Source organism: Schistocerca nitens, chromosome 6 (genome assembly GCF_023898315.1).
Source record: "Schistocerca nitens isolate TAMUIC-IGC-003100 chromosome 6, iqSchNite1.1, whole genome shotgun sequence".
Classification (NCBI taxonomy): domain Eukaryota; kingdom Metazoa; phylum Arthropoda; class Insecta; order Orthoptera; family Acrididae; genus Schistocerca; species Schistocerca nitens.
In genome coordinates this window covers 696,648,480-696,661,238 of record NC_064619.1, presented here as the reverse complement: position 1 = coordinate 696,661,238, position 12,759 = coordinate 696,648,480, and positions in this window count along the sequence as shown.

Below are 12,759 nucleotides of genomic sequence, written 5' to 3'. Positions count from 1 at the left end.
CTTTTCTTATCCACAAGTATCAACTCTAAGTTCTCTTCTATGCCTTTCAGATGATGACTAGTTTCATATATATGTATGTTTGGCAACTACTGATCTGCCCACGTGGTTTTGTATGTAAACCATGAGTGCTTTTGAAGGGTATTATAAATAGAATTAACCTAGACAGCCAGATGAGGCGAGCTTGACTCCCTAAACGCCTTGCTGTGGATTAAGTTCCTAATATTAGTGGTTACATGCTAAAATATTTATAACGAGTACTTGTCGTGCTTGCTTCATTGTCGGCTGTGATTAACAGTACCGTGGCGAAGTACCATCACCGTACCTAAGTAACATGAAACTCAACGCTGAATGTACTTCGTGCACTCTAAAGCACACGCTGCGGACGGACGCTGTTGAATGATCCACAGCTCTTTGCAACTGGGTGTTTTTGAAAGTCCGATGGGATATCACTATAGTTCTTATCAGGTAACATTTCTCTATAGACAATCTCATCCCTCGCGGAAAGTTCTCATAGTGTAAGTAATGCTGCACACTAAGACACCATGATAAATACTAGCCCTGGGGCACCTTCTTTCTGCAAATACTGAAGTTTTCTCTGGATTGGGTAATTTGCGTGCCGTGAGTTAAGCAGCCTCAAGACATATACACTGTTTCTAATTTTAATACTTGATTTATTGTCTAAAAACCTTTAACGTAAGATTTTGACTCTAAAGGGGATTTTACGACCTCGTAGCCTTATTTCCTGCAAAAAATTATTTTTTCTTACAAATGTTTATTAACAAACAAAAGTGCGTATCTTTAATGCAATGTAAATTATTTTTAGCCGGTAAATCGATGAGCCTATACAGCACAAAATGGTGGCCAAAATATCTCTTCGCTGACTGTGTAACTAAGCTGTTCGCGCAATTGTAGGTGAAGTCCAGGTCTGCAATCAAAATTAAACGCATATACGTTATTAGAAGTAAATTCTCTTTGGCGTCAACCTTGAAAACCAAATTTCCTGTAGTGCATTTCAAAATGGCGGCCACTTGGAAACGTAAAATCGATCTACTTTGTTAACTTTGAAAGTAAATAAACAAAAAATTATCAAAAATATATTGTTCAATAAGATGGAACTGTTCCGGGATAATATACGATAGTTGTTATGATACTACTGTGGCCTGAAATCAGAGACAGTCACTACACGCACCGCTGGAAAAGTTATCTTGCTTATGCAGCGTGTGAGTATTTTGTGATGGTGCGCCCTGGTTGGTTCAAATGGCTCTGAGCACTATGGGACTCAACTGCTGTGGTCATAAGTCCCCTAGAACTTAGAACTACTTAAACCTAACTAACCTAAGGACAGCACACAACACCCAGCCATCACGAGGCAGAGAAAATTCCTAACCCCGCCGGGAATCGAACCCGGGAACCCGGGCGTGGGAAGCGAGAACGCTACCGCACCACCACGAGATGCGGGTGCGCCCTGTATATGCAACACGATATTACGTCCTTCCAGTACACTTTTCTAGTCAAATAACGTTCTAAATCCCATACGCGACAATGTTCTTAGATAAGGCATTAAATTGATGAAACTTCCTGGCAGATTAAAACTGTGTGCCGGACCGAGACTCGAACTCGGGACCTTTGCCTTACGCGGGCAAGTGCTCTACCAGGAGAGCTTCTGTAAAGTTTGGAAGGTAGGAGACAAAGTACTGACGGAAGTAAAGCTGTGAGGACGAGGCGTGACTCGTACTTGGGTAGCTCAGTTGGTAGAGCACCTGCCTGCGAAAGGCAAAGGTCCCGAGTTTGAGTCTCGGTGCGGCACACAGTTTTAATCTGCCAGGAAGTTTCATATCAGCGCACTCTCCGCTGCAGAGTGAAATCTCAATTTATTAAATTGATGGTAGCAGGGAGGGATAAAATGTAAGCAAAGTTTGGTTTTCGCTTGACTTACTTCTAATTGACGGATATTCACTTAAATGTACTAAACCATCTAACTAATTAAACTAGAAAGTAAAACATTAATCTTTCACTTTACGCCTCGACAATATGAGCTATAGACCTCACGCTTTCCTGTAACCTCTATTAACCCAAATTGGTTACGTAAACAAAACCTTAATATTCACCGCTAAATCAACTTTCTTCAGAAATTAAAACATAAGTTCGCTTCACTACCACATTCCCAAGTCAGGAGAGGCTATACATACATCGCTGGCTAGGTTAAACGATTCTGCTAATTGCTAGAAATGATCTGTGGATTTCCGTTCCTAAACCGCACACAAACCTCTAATCAGTAAATAACAACCTACTGATTAATTCTTCAGTGCCGGCCGCGGTGGCCGTGCGGTTCTAGGCGCTCCAGTCCGGAGCCGCGCTGCTGCTACGGTCGCAGGTTCGAATCCTGCCTCGGGCATGGGTGTGTGTGATGTCCTTAGGTTGGTTAGGTTTAAGTAGTTCTAAGTTCTAGGGGACTGATGACCACAGCAGTTGAGTCCCATAGTGCTCAGAGCCATTTGAACCATTTGAATTCTTCAGTTTACTCACCTTATTCGTAAATAAAAGTTCACCAGTTCCTTAGTTGCCGATCACGTCAATACTCAGAGATATACTTTATTGTTAAGTCAGCGGCATAGACGTAGCCTCTGACTGTACTTCTGATCTTTGTTTGTTATTAGTTAACGTAAATTCCTATTTACTCTCCTTTATAAGATAAAACTGTTATACAGACTACTATTATCTGTCGCTTTACCTATGCTGATATTATAATAATATCCTTTTATTATAATAATATCCGCTTATTAATAATATGATTCTCTAGCCAAGAACATTTATATTATTATTAGTAAAAAAACAAACATTCGATAACCAGTAGTATCTTTTCTTTAGTAGAATATTATTTCTTTAGGTTCTGTCCTTTATCAGTTTCTGTTATTCTTTTTTTTTTCTTTATTTCCCTTTGTTTCAAATTATAAGGTACTTCTTTTCCTCTCTTGGCAGCTTGAGTTGGACTCAAAATTACTTTTGATCGCCTAGCCTTCATTTAGCTCGTTGTGTCAGTAGCACAATGACGATATGAGTGAACGAGAACCAGAAAAAGTAAATCCCAGATGAAACGACAGAAATTAAAAAAGGAAAGTAAAAAGAACCTACATGCCACCACCACTTTGTCCTTAACTTACATAATGTAAACAAAATTCAAGTCACACTTCGATGCAGAGTGAAAATTTCATTCTGGAAAACTAAGCCTCTTCAGGTGTTGACTACTCACAGACCTAGTATTATGCCCTATTTTAAGTGGCAACTGGTCAGTTAAAATTAGCAGTAATAGTAGCCTCGTCACACATTTCTCGAATGGTTCCAGTTTGGTACGGTTTGCCTATTAGTGGGAAAATCTCAACAATTAAACGACAGCCTCCACTGTGCGACCACAAGTCTAGAATTCCGCTATCACAAATATTGGTCCCAGTATGTAAATTAATTCAATAGATTTGAGTCCTCTGCTCAAGAAGAATCTTGGATGCACCTATCCACAATTACGGAATCACGTTATTACCTCAGTGTGTGCCATTACAGCCAGTAAAATTGCAGTCGCTAATCTTCGCACTGCGCTGATCACCGAATTACACATACACTCCAGGAAATTGAAATAAGAACACCGTGAATTCATTGTCCCAGGAAGGGGAAACTTTATTGACACATTCCTGGGGTCAGATACATCACATGATCACACTGACAGAACCACAGGCACATAGACACAGGCAACAGAGCATGCACAATGTCGGCACTAGTACAGTGTATATCCACCTTTCGCAGCAATGCAGGCTGCTATTCTCCCATGGAGACGATCGTAGAGATGCTGGATGTAGTCCTGAGGAACGGCTTGCCATGCCATTTCCACCTGGCGCCTCAGTTGGACCAGCGTTCGTGCTGGACGTGCAGACCGCGTGAGACGACGCTTCATCCAGTCCCAAACATGCTCAATGGGGGACAGATCCGGAGATCTTGCTGGCCAGGGTAGTTGACTTACACCTTCTAGAGCACGTTGGGTGGCACGGGATACATGCGGACGTGCATTGTCCTGTTGGAACAGCAAGTTCCCTTGCCGGTCTAGGAATGGTAGAACGATGGGTTCGATGACGGTTTGGATGTACCGTGTACTATTCAGTGTCCCCTCGACGATCACCAGTGGTGTACGGCCAGTGTAGGAGATCGCTCCCCACACCATGATGCCGGGTGTTGGCCCTGTGTGCCTCGGTGGTATGCAGTCCTGATTGTGGCGCTCACCTGCACGGCGCCAAACACGCATACGACCATCATTGGCACCAAGGCAGAAGCGACTCTCATCGCTGAAGACGACACGTCTCCATTCGTCCCTCCATTCACGCCTGTCGCGACACCACTGGAGGCGGGCTGCACGATGTTGGGGCGTGAGCGGAAGACGGCCTAACGGTGTGCGGGACCGTAGCCCAGCTTCATGGAGACGGTTGCGAATGGTCCTCGCCGATACCCCAGGAGCAACAGTGTCCCTAATTTGCTGGGAAGTGGCGGTGCGGTCCCCTACGGCACTGCGTAGGATCCTACGGTCTTGGCGTGCATCCGTGCGTCGCTGCGGTCCAGTCCCAGGTCGACGGGCACGTGCACCTTCCGCCGACCACTGGCGACAACATCGATGTACTGTGGAGACCTCACGCCCCACGTGTTGAGCAATTCGGCGGTACGTCCACCCGGCCTCCCGCATGCCCACTATACGCCCTCGCTCAAAGTCCGTCAACTGCACATACGGTTCACGTCCACGCTGTCGCGGCATGCTACCAGTGTTAAAGACTGCGACGGAGCTCCGTATGCCACGGCAAACTGGCTGACACTGACGGCGGCGGTGCACAAATGCTGCGCAGCTAGCGCCATTCGACGGCCAACACCGCGGTTCCTGGTGTGTCCGCTGTTGCTTGTACAGCCCTCTCGCAGTGTCCGGAGCAAGTATGGTGGGTCTGACACACCGGTGTCAATGTGTTCTTTTTTCCATTCCCAGGAGTGTATGTACGTACATCTCGAACACACAAATTCCTTGAAGTGCACGTACAGGATCACTAATTAATATGCGCTGTACCAGTCGGTTCGACGATTGATTGCAGCGCAAAATAAGTACCAAATAGAAACGTCTGGTCTAGTTGCAGCATGTACGTAAACATCGTAGTAAACTGTCAGTCAGTTTTTACAGCCAGTGAAACCTACAATCACTTACATAGATTTTCCATTGATCGTGACGTAATAACAACCATAGGAACTCAATGCACCGTATAACAACCACTGTTAGTCAGTAGTAATCTTTGACATACGAAACCTCTACAAATAAACCTTAAAGTTATTCAGAAAACTATTCCTCTGGATAGACCCAGTTGAGCGGTTAACTCACCAGTAAGTCCTCTCTGCCATAACTTCAATGCGCTGTAACAGACCAGATAATCAGCTGAACTGCTCAAGGACCGAAATCCTCCGTGTCAAAACTAGGGACCTTTGCAAAGAAACGTACAAAGCTCCCACTACTTTTGGCAATTAGTTCATGCTACTCTGCAGCCATCAGCTCTTGCTTCTGTGTCTAGCTTCTGTTAGATATAATCTTCGCCACAGACTCCTTCTATTGGCGACAAGAATGTTTCACACCATCTCTGGCCGCTTGCTCTGCTATTAATAGCGGCAAATCTCACAGTACCCATACTAAAACATTGTTAACAAATAAACATATAGAAGAAAACCTTATACTAACATACATTTCAGTTCCCCAACTTCTCTCTGTGAACTAACCCAACTGCTAATGCAAGTTAAGACGGCTGAACTCCGATGACGACCATTAAATTTTGGCCATTGCGTTTTGACCCTTCACATAGTTCACCCCAAAATTACAAGAGTCTGTTTTGTTAAATACAAATACGGAGTACTTTGCTTTGAATTATGTGAATCAGTGTAAGAAACATTGTCTCTAGAAATACGCATTTGAAGTTTTGATTTTTCAGCTTATCATTAATCTGCTGTTCCTGGGCCATGTAGAAAACCTTCCTTGTCTTTGAGAGTCTCATTTACTCAAGCGCCAGTCTCTCCAGCTGCAGTTCCAGCGTCGACGCTGATCTGGAACGATCTACGATACGAACGCTCGAGGAGTTTCTCCGCCGTTTTCGTGGCGAAGCAGCAAGCTGTCATGCAGATGACAACTGCCACGACTTTCACGTGTTATGCAGGACACCCGTAAATCCGTCTTTAAAAATAACGCACGGTCAACTGTTGGCTATCTGGACAACTTTTACATTCCAAAACACGGGTTATAGAACACAAGTCCGAATTAAACAGTTCATTGATTCATTGCTGTTCTGGGTGTGAGATCCCAGACATCTCTCCAGCAAACTGGCGTCAGCCAGATGTTTGCACACGTCATCAACAGCTGCAGTAACTTCAGTCCTCAGAGGCGGCTTATGATCCAAAGTAACTAATGCCCGTTCATATCAGCTTGCTACCATTTACACCATCTTTCATAACAGCTACCGTGCTGTCAATTGTCATTTTCTGCACTGCTCTGAAAAAGTGTCGCCATAACCACTTTTGCTATCTCACTTTTATCTAAAGCATGTACTTAAGACTTCTGCTGGGCAAGTACAACTGCATCGATGTTTTCCTCGACCTACAATGTTACAATAACATTACAGACAAATAAAACTATAAGAAGTCAAAATATGAAAAAAAGATGCCTCGAGACAGGAAAACCCCTTAGTGAATTTCAGAATATAAGTACCGACACCCTTAATTTTATGAATGGTTTTATTTGACTACCAGTTTCGGTGCCTCATTGGTACCACCTTCAGGCCGCTCTATACATGTAGCTAGAAATGTGATCTAAACTTCTATACTACTATAAGGATCAGTAATTTCAACTGGGTACAGTAGATTTCTAAAACTTCTTTGTAGCTTTGGACTCTCCACACTTCTAACCAAGTTGTCGTTAGACGTGTGGAGAGTCCACGTCTAAATGTCTACAGAGAAGTTTCAGAAATCTACAGCAACCAGTTGAAACTCGCGATCCCTACAGCAGCACAGAAGGAGCTATAGAGTCTTTACTCGAACAAAGTGTTGAGTGCTACTGAAAAGGGATTTCAAATTGATTCCGTATTTCTGGATTTCCGGAAGGCTTTTGACACTGTATCACACAAGCGGCTTGTAGTGAAATTGCGTGCTTATAGAATATTTTCTTATTTATGCGACTGGATTGGTTGGTTCAAATGGCTCTGAGCACTATGGGACTTAACATCTGTGGTCATCAGTCCCCTAGAACTTAGAACTACTTAAACCTAACTAACCTAAGGACATCACACACATCCATGACCGAGGCAGGATTCGAACCTGCGACCGTAGCAGTCGCGCGGTTCCAGACTGAGCGCCTAGAACCGCTAGACCACCGCGGCCGGCGACTGGATTCGCGATTTCCTGTCAGAAAGGTAGTAACTGACGGGAAGTCATTGAGTAAAACAGAAGTGATTTCTGGGTTTCCCCAAGTTTGTGTTATAGGTCATTTTGCTGTTCCTTATCTACACTCCTGGAAATTGAAATAAGAACACCGTGAATTCATTGTCCCAGGAAGGGGAAACTTTATTGACACATTCCTGGGGTCAGATACATCACATGATCACACTAAAAGAACCACAGGCACATAGACACAGGCAACAGAGCATGCACAATGTCATCACTAGTACAGTGTATATCCACCATTCGCAGCAATGCAGGCTGCTATTCTCCCATGGAGACGATCGTAGAGATGCTGGATGTAGTCCTGTGGAACGGCTTGCCATGGCATTTCCACATGGCGCCTCAGGTGGACCAGCGTTCGTGCTGGACGTGCAGACCGCGTGAGACGACGCTTCATCCAGTCCCAAACATGCTCAATGGGGGACAGATCCGGAGATCTTGCTGGCCAGGGTAGTTGACTTACACCTTCTAGAGCACGTTGGGTGGCACGGGATACATGCGGACGTGCATTGTCCTGTTGGAACAGCAAGTTCCCTTGCCGGTCTAGGAATGGTAGAACGATGGGTTCGATGACGGTTTGGATGTACCGTGCACTATTCAGTGTCCCCTCGACGATCACCAGTGGTGTACGGCCAGTGTAGGAGATCGCTCCCCACACCATGATGCCGGGTGTTGGCCCTGTGTGCCTCGGTGGTATGCAGTCCTGATTGTGGCGCTCACCTGCACGGCGCCAAACACGCATACGACCATCATTGGCACCAAGGCAGAAGCGACTCTCATCGCTGAAGACGACACGTCTCCATTCGTCCCTCCATTCACGCCTGTCGCGACACCACTGGAGGCGGGCTGCACGATGTTGGGGCGTGAGCGGAAGACGGCCTAACGGTGTGCGGGACCGTAGCCCAGCTTCATGGAGACGGTTGCGAATGGTCCTCGCCGATACCCCAGGAGCAACAGTGTCCCTAATTTGCTGGGAAGTGGCGGTGCGGTCCCCTACGGCACTGCGTAGGATCCTACGGTCTTGGCGTGCATCCGTGCGTCGCTGCGGTCCGGTCCCAGGTCGACGGGCACGTGCACCTTCCGCCGACCACTGGCGACAACATCGATGTACTGTGGAGACCTCACGCCCCACGTGTTGAGCAATTCGGCGGTACGTCCACCCGGCCTCCCGCATGCCCACTATACGCCCTCGCTCAAAGTCCGTCAACTGCACATACGGTTCACGTCCACGCTGTCGCGGCATGCTACCAGTGTTAAAGACTGCGATGGATCTCCGTATGCCACGGCAAACTGGCTGACACTGACGGCGGCGGTGCACAAATGCTGCGCAGCTAGCGCCATTCGACGGCCAACACCGCGGTTCCTGGTGTGTCCGCTGTGCCGTGCGTGTGATCATTGCTTGTACAGCCCTCTCGCAGTGTCCGGAGCAAGTATGGTGGGTCTGACACACCGGTGTCAATGTGTTCTTTTTTCCATTTCCAGGAGTGTATATAAACGATCTGGGAGACAATCTGAGCAGCCCTCTTAGGTTATATGCATATGACGCTGTTGTTTGCCGACTAGTAAAGTCATCAAAAGATAAAAAAATTGCAAAACGATTTAGAAAAGATATCCGAATGGTGAGAAAATTGGCAGCTGATCCTAAGTAACGAAAAGTGTGAGGGCATCCACATGAGTGCTATAAGGAATCCGTTGAACTTCGGTTACACGATAAATGATTCAAATTTAAAGGCCGTAAATTCAGCTAAATATCTAGGAATTACAATCACGAACAACTTAAATTAGAAGGATCACATTGAAAATGTTGTGGGGAAGGCTAACCAAAGACTGCGTTTAATTGGCAGGACAATTAGAAATCTACACTACGCTTGTCCGTCCTTTTGTAGAATACTGCTGCGCTGTATGGGTTCCTTACCAGATAGCACCGACGGAGTACATCGAAAAAGTTCAAAGAAGGGCAGTGCGTTATGTATTATCGCGAAATAGGGGAGAGAGTGTCACTGAAATGATACAGGATTTGGGATGGACATAATTAAAACAAAGGCGTTTTTCGTTGCGGAGGAATCTTCCCACGAATTCCAATTATCCTCCTAATGCGAAAATATTTTGTTGGCGTCGACCCACATAGGGAGAAACTATCACCACGAGATACTGGTGTTCGTTCTTTCCGCGCGCTATACGAGATTGGAATAATAGATAATTGTGAAGGTGGTTCGATGAACCTTCTGCCAAGCCGTTAAATGTGATTTACAGATTATCCATTTAGATGTAGATGTAGATGTAATAAATAGATTATGACGGAATTTTAAATTTTTAAATTTGGTAAATTTTTCTATGCGATACTTGAATTCATTAGTTAGTCAACTGGGACCGTGCACCGTTTTAGACGTTCAGTACTACAGGTAATCCGAGATGGCGAGTCCCTATCCGTCAAGGATAGAATTGGCAGCAGGTTCAGAACTCCGTGTGGCCTTCCTCTGCAGCTCGAGGACACGTTGACGTCTTGTCAGAAGACCATCCAAAGTCACTGTCGTCGCCACTTGGATTCCACGCACGTATACAGGTGAAAGGTTGGCAGGCAGTTGATGCCGGCATTCAGCTAGCTATTGTCTGCTCCGCAGGAGCGTTAAATCCAATGTACGGCGCTGCCGGTCATTTCAAAACCAGGAAGGTAGCAAACAACGAAATTTTACTAAGCGTGTTTATCCATTTGTGCAGGGTGGATGTAATCAGACTTGAGAGGGCCCCCATGAAAAACGAGTGAACGTAGGACAACGAAACTTTGTGGAAAGATTTCTAAGGACACGCGGAAGAGAAATATCGAATAACCCACTGAAAGAAACACATCTTAATTTCCACATGAGAGGTTAACGTTCTTCAACTGCGCCTCTTGTTTACGTTCCAGGTTACAAATATTTCTCAATATGATGACCATATGCATTCACGTCAGCCTGGAACCGCACTAGAGATATTATTTCACAATTGTTCGGAGCACTTTCCGAGCGGTGGACTATTGAAAGTTCAGCTGTTGTGACACCTCTCGTGCATTTCTTGAAGAGCGCACATTGCGTCCAGCATTCTCATCGATGACAAAAGTAACTTCTTGAACAAGTCGTGACACAACTGGCCGTCGACCTCTCCCAGGAGCAATTCCCAAATCCGTACTTAACTGAACTTCCGGATCATGTTCTGGAAGGAGCATCTCTCCGTATTCGCTTCTTGCGTCGATAGCAGCAGCAGCGCTGATGCTGACGTTTTGATAAAACAGCTCTACCAGTAAAGCCTTGCTCACCTTGTCCAAACCAACACTACCTACACTCATGCTCATAAATTAAGGATAGTTGCAGAATGTGGTGCCACAAAACGTGGCACTACGCAAAACTGGCGCTAATAGCATAGGCACATAGGGAACACACACGACACAGATCTGTAAGTCCACGGTATTGGTGATAAGTTGAGAAAATCGTCCAGAAACACATGTGCTACAAAACGGCACTGTTTCCTGCGCATCTGCCCCGACGTCAACATGGGATATGATCACCATGCACACGTACACACGCCGCACAACGGGTTGGCATACTCTGGATGAGGTGGTCGAGCAGCTGCTGGGGTATAGCCTCCCATTCTTGCACCAGTGCCTGTCGGAGCTCTTGAAGTGTCGTAGGGGTTTGAAGACGTGCAGCGATACGTTGACCGAGAGGGGTTTGGGTCTATATAACAGGCAGGCCACTCAATTCGCCCGATATCTTCTGTTTCAAGGCACTCCTCCACGGTGGCAGCTCTGTGGGGCTGTGCGTTATCATCCATCAGGAGGAAGGTTGGACCCACTGCACCAATGAAAAGGCGGACATACTGGTGCAAAATGACGTCCCGATACACCTGACCTGTTACAGTTCCTCTGTCAAAGACATGCAGGGGTGTACATGCACCAATCACGATCCCACCCCACACTATCAAACCACGACCTCCATACAGGTCCCTTTCAAGGACATTAAGGGTTGGTATCTGGTTCCTGGTTCACGCCAGATGAAAACTGGCGATAATCACTGGACTATACCTGGACTCGTCCGTGAACATAACCTGGGACCACTGTTCCAATGACCATGTACCGTGTTCTTGACACCAGGCTTTACGGGCTCTCCCGTGACCAGGGGTCAGTGGAATGCACCTTGCAGATCTCCAGGCGAATAAACCATGTCTGTTCAGTCGTCTGTGTGTCTGCAGACAACTGTTCCAGTGGCTGTGGTAAGGTCCCGAGCAAGGCTACCTGCAGTACTCCGTGGTCGTCTGCGGGCAGTGATGGCTAGATATCGGTCTTCTTGTGATGTTGTACACTGTGGACGTCCCGTACTGTAGCGCCTGGACACGTTTCGTGTCTGCTGGAATCGTTGGCATAATCGTGAGATCACACTGCGTGGCCCACGTAAGGCCCGTGCTACGACTTGCTGTGTTTGACCAACCTCCAGTCGCCCTAGTATTCTACCCCTCATAACGTCATCAATATGAGTTTCTCTGAGCCATTTTCAACACACAGTCACCATTAGAACGTCTGGAAACGTCTGCACACTTACTCGCTGCACCGTACTCTGACATGCACCAACACACCTCTGCGTATGTGGACTGCTGCCAGCGCCACCGTGCGACGACCGCAGGTCATATGCACCACATGCTCATACCCCGAGGGCATTTAAACCCGCAAACCGCCCACTAGAGCGTCGTTTCACCATGTATCAGCATTAACCTTAATGTATGAGCATGAATATAGATGGAAAGGCCGAGCAAGTGCGAGAATTCCAAGTTGTGACAGCGAGAAGGGTGGAAGTCAACAGCTCTCTTGCGTTGTATGAACAACGTATTGGGTACAAAAACTCGTTGTCCTATGTGAATGGGCCGGCCGAAGTGGCCGTGCGGTTAAAGGCGCTGCAGTCTGGAACCGCAAGACCGCTACGGTCGCAGGTTCGAATCCTGCCTCGGGCATGGATGTTTGTGATGTCCTTAGGTTAGTTAGGTTTAACTAGTTCTAAGTTCTAGGGGACTAATAACCTCAGCAGTTGAGTCCCATAGTGCTCAGAGCCATTTGAACCAGCCTATGTGAATGTTACGTGATGGTTAGTCAACCACAAAAAAATCATATTTTGTGTCACTAAGTTGTGTTTGTGCGAGGTTAACGCAACATGATATACGTTTATGCAGTTTCATCTTTATTACAATTACCAAGTGTTGCGCCCCAAACGGTAATGGGAATTACACAGCAGGAAACAAGGCTGA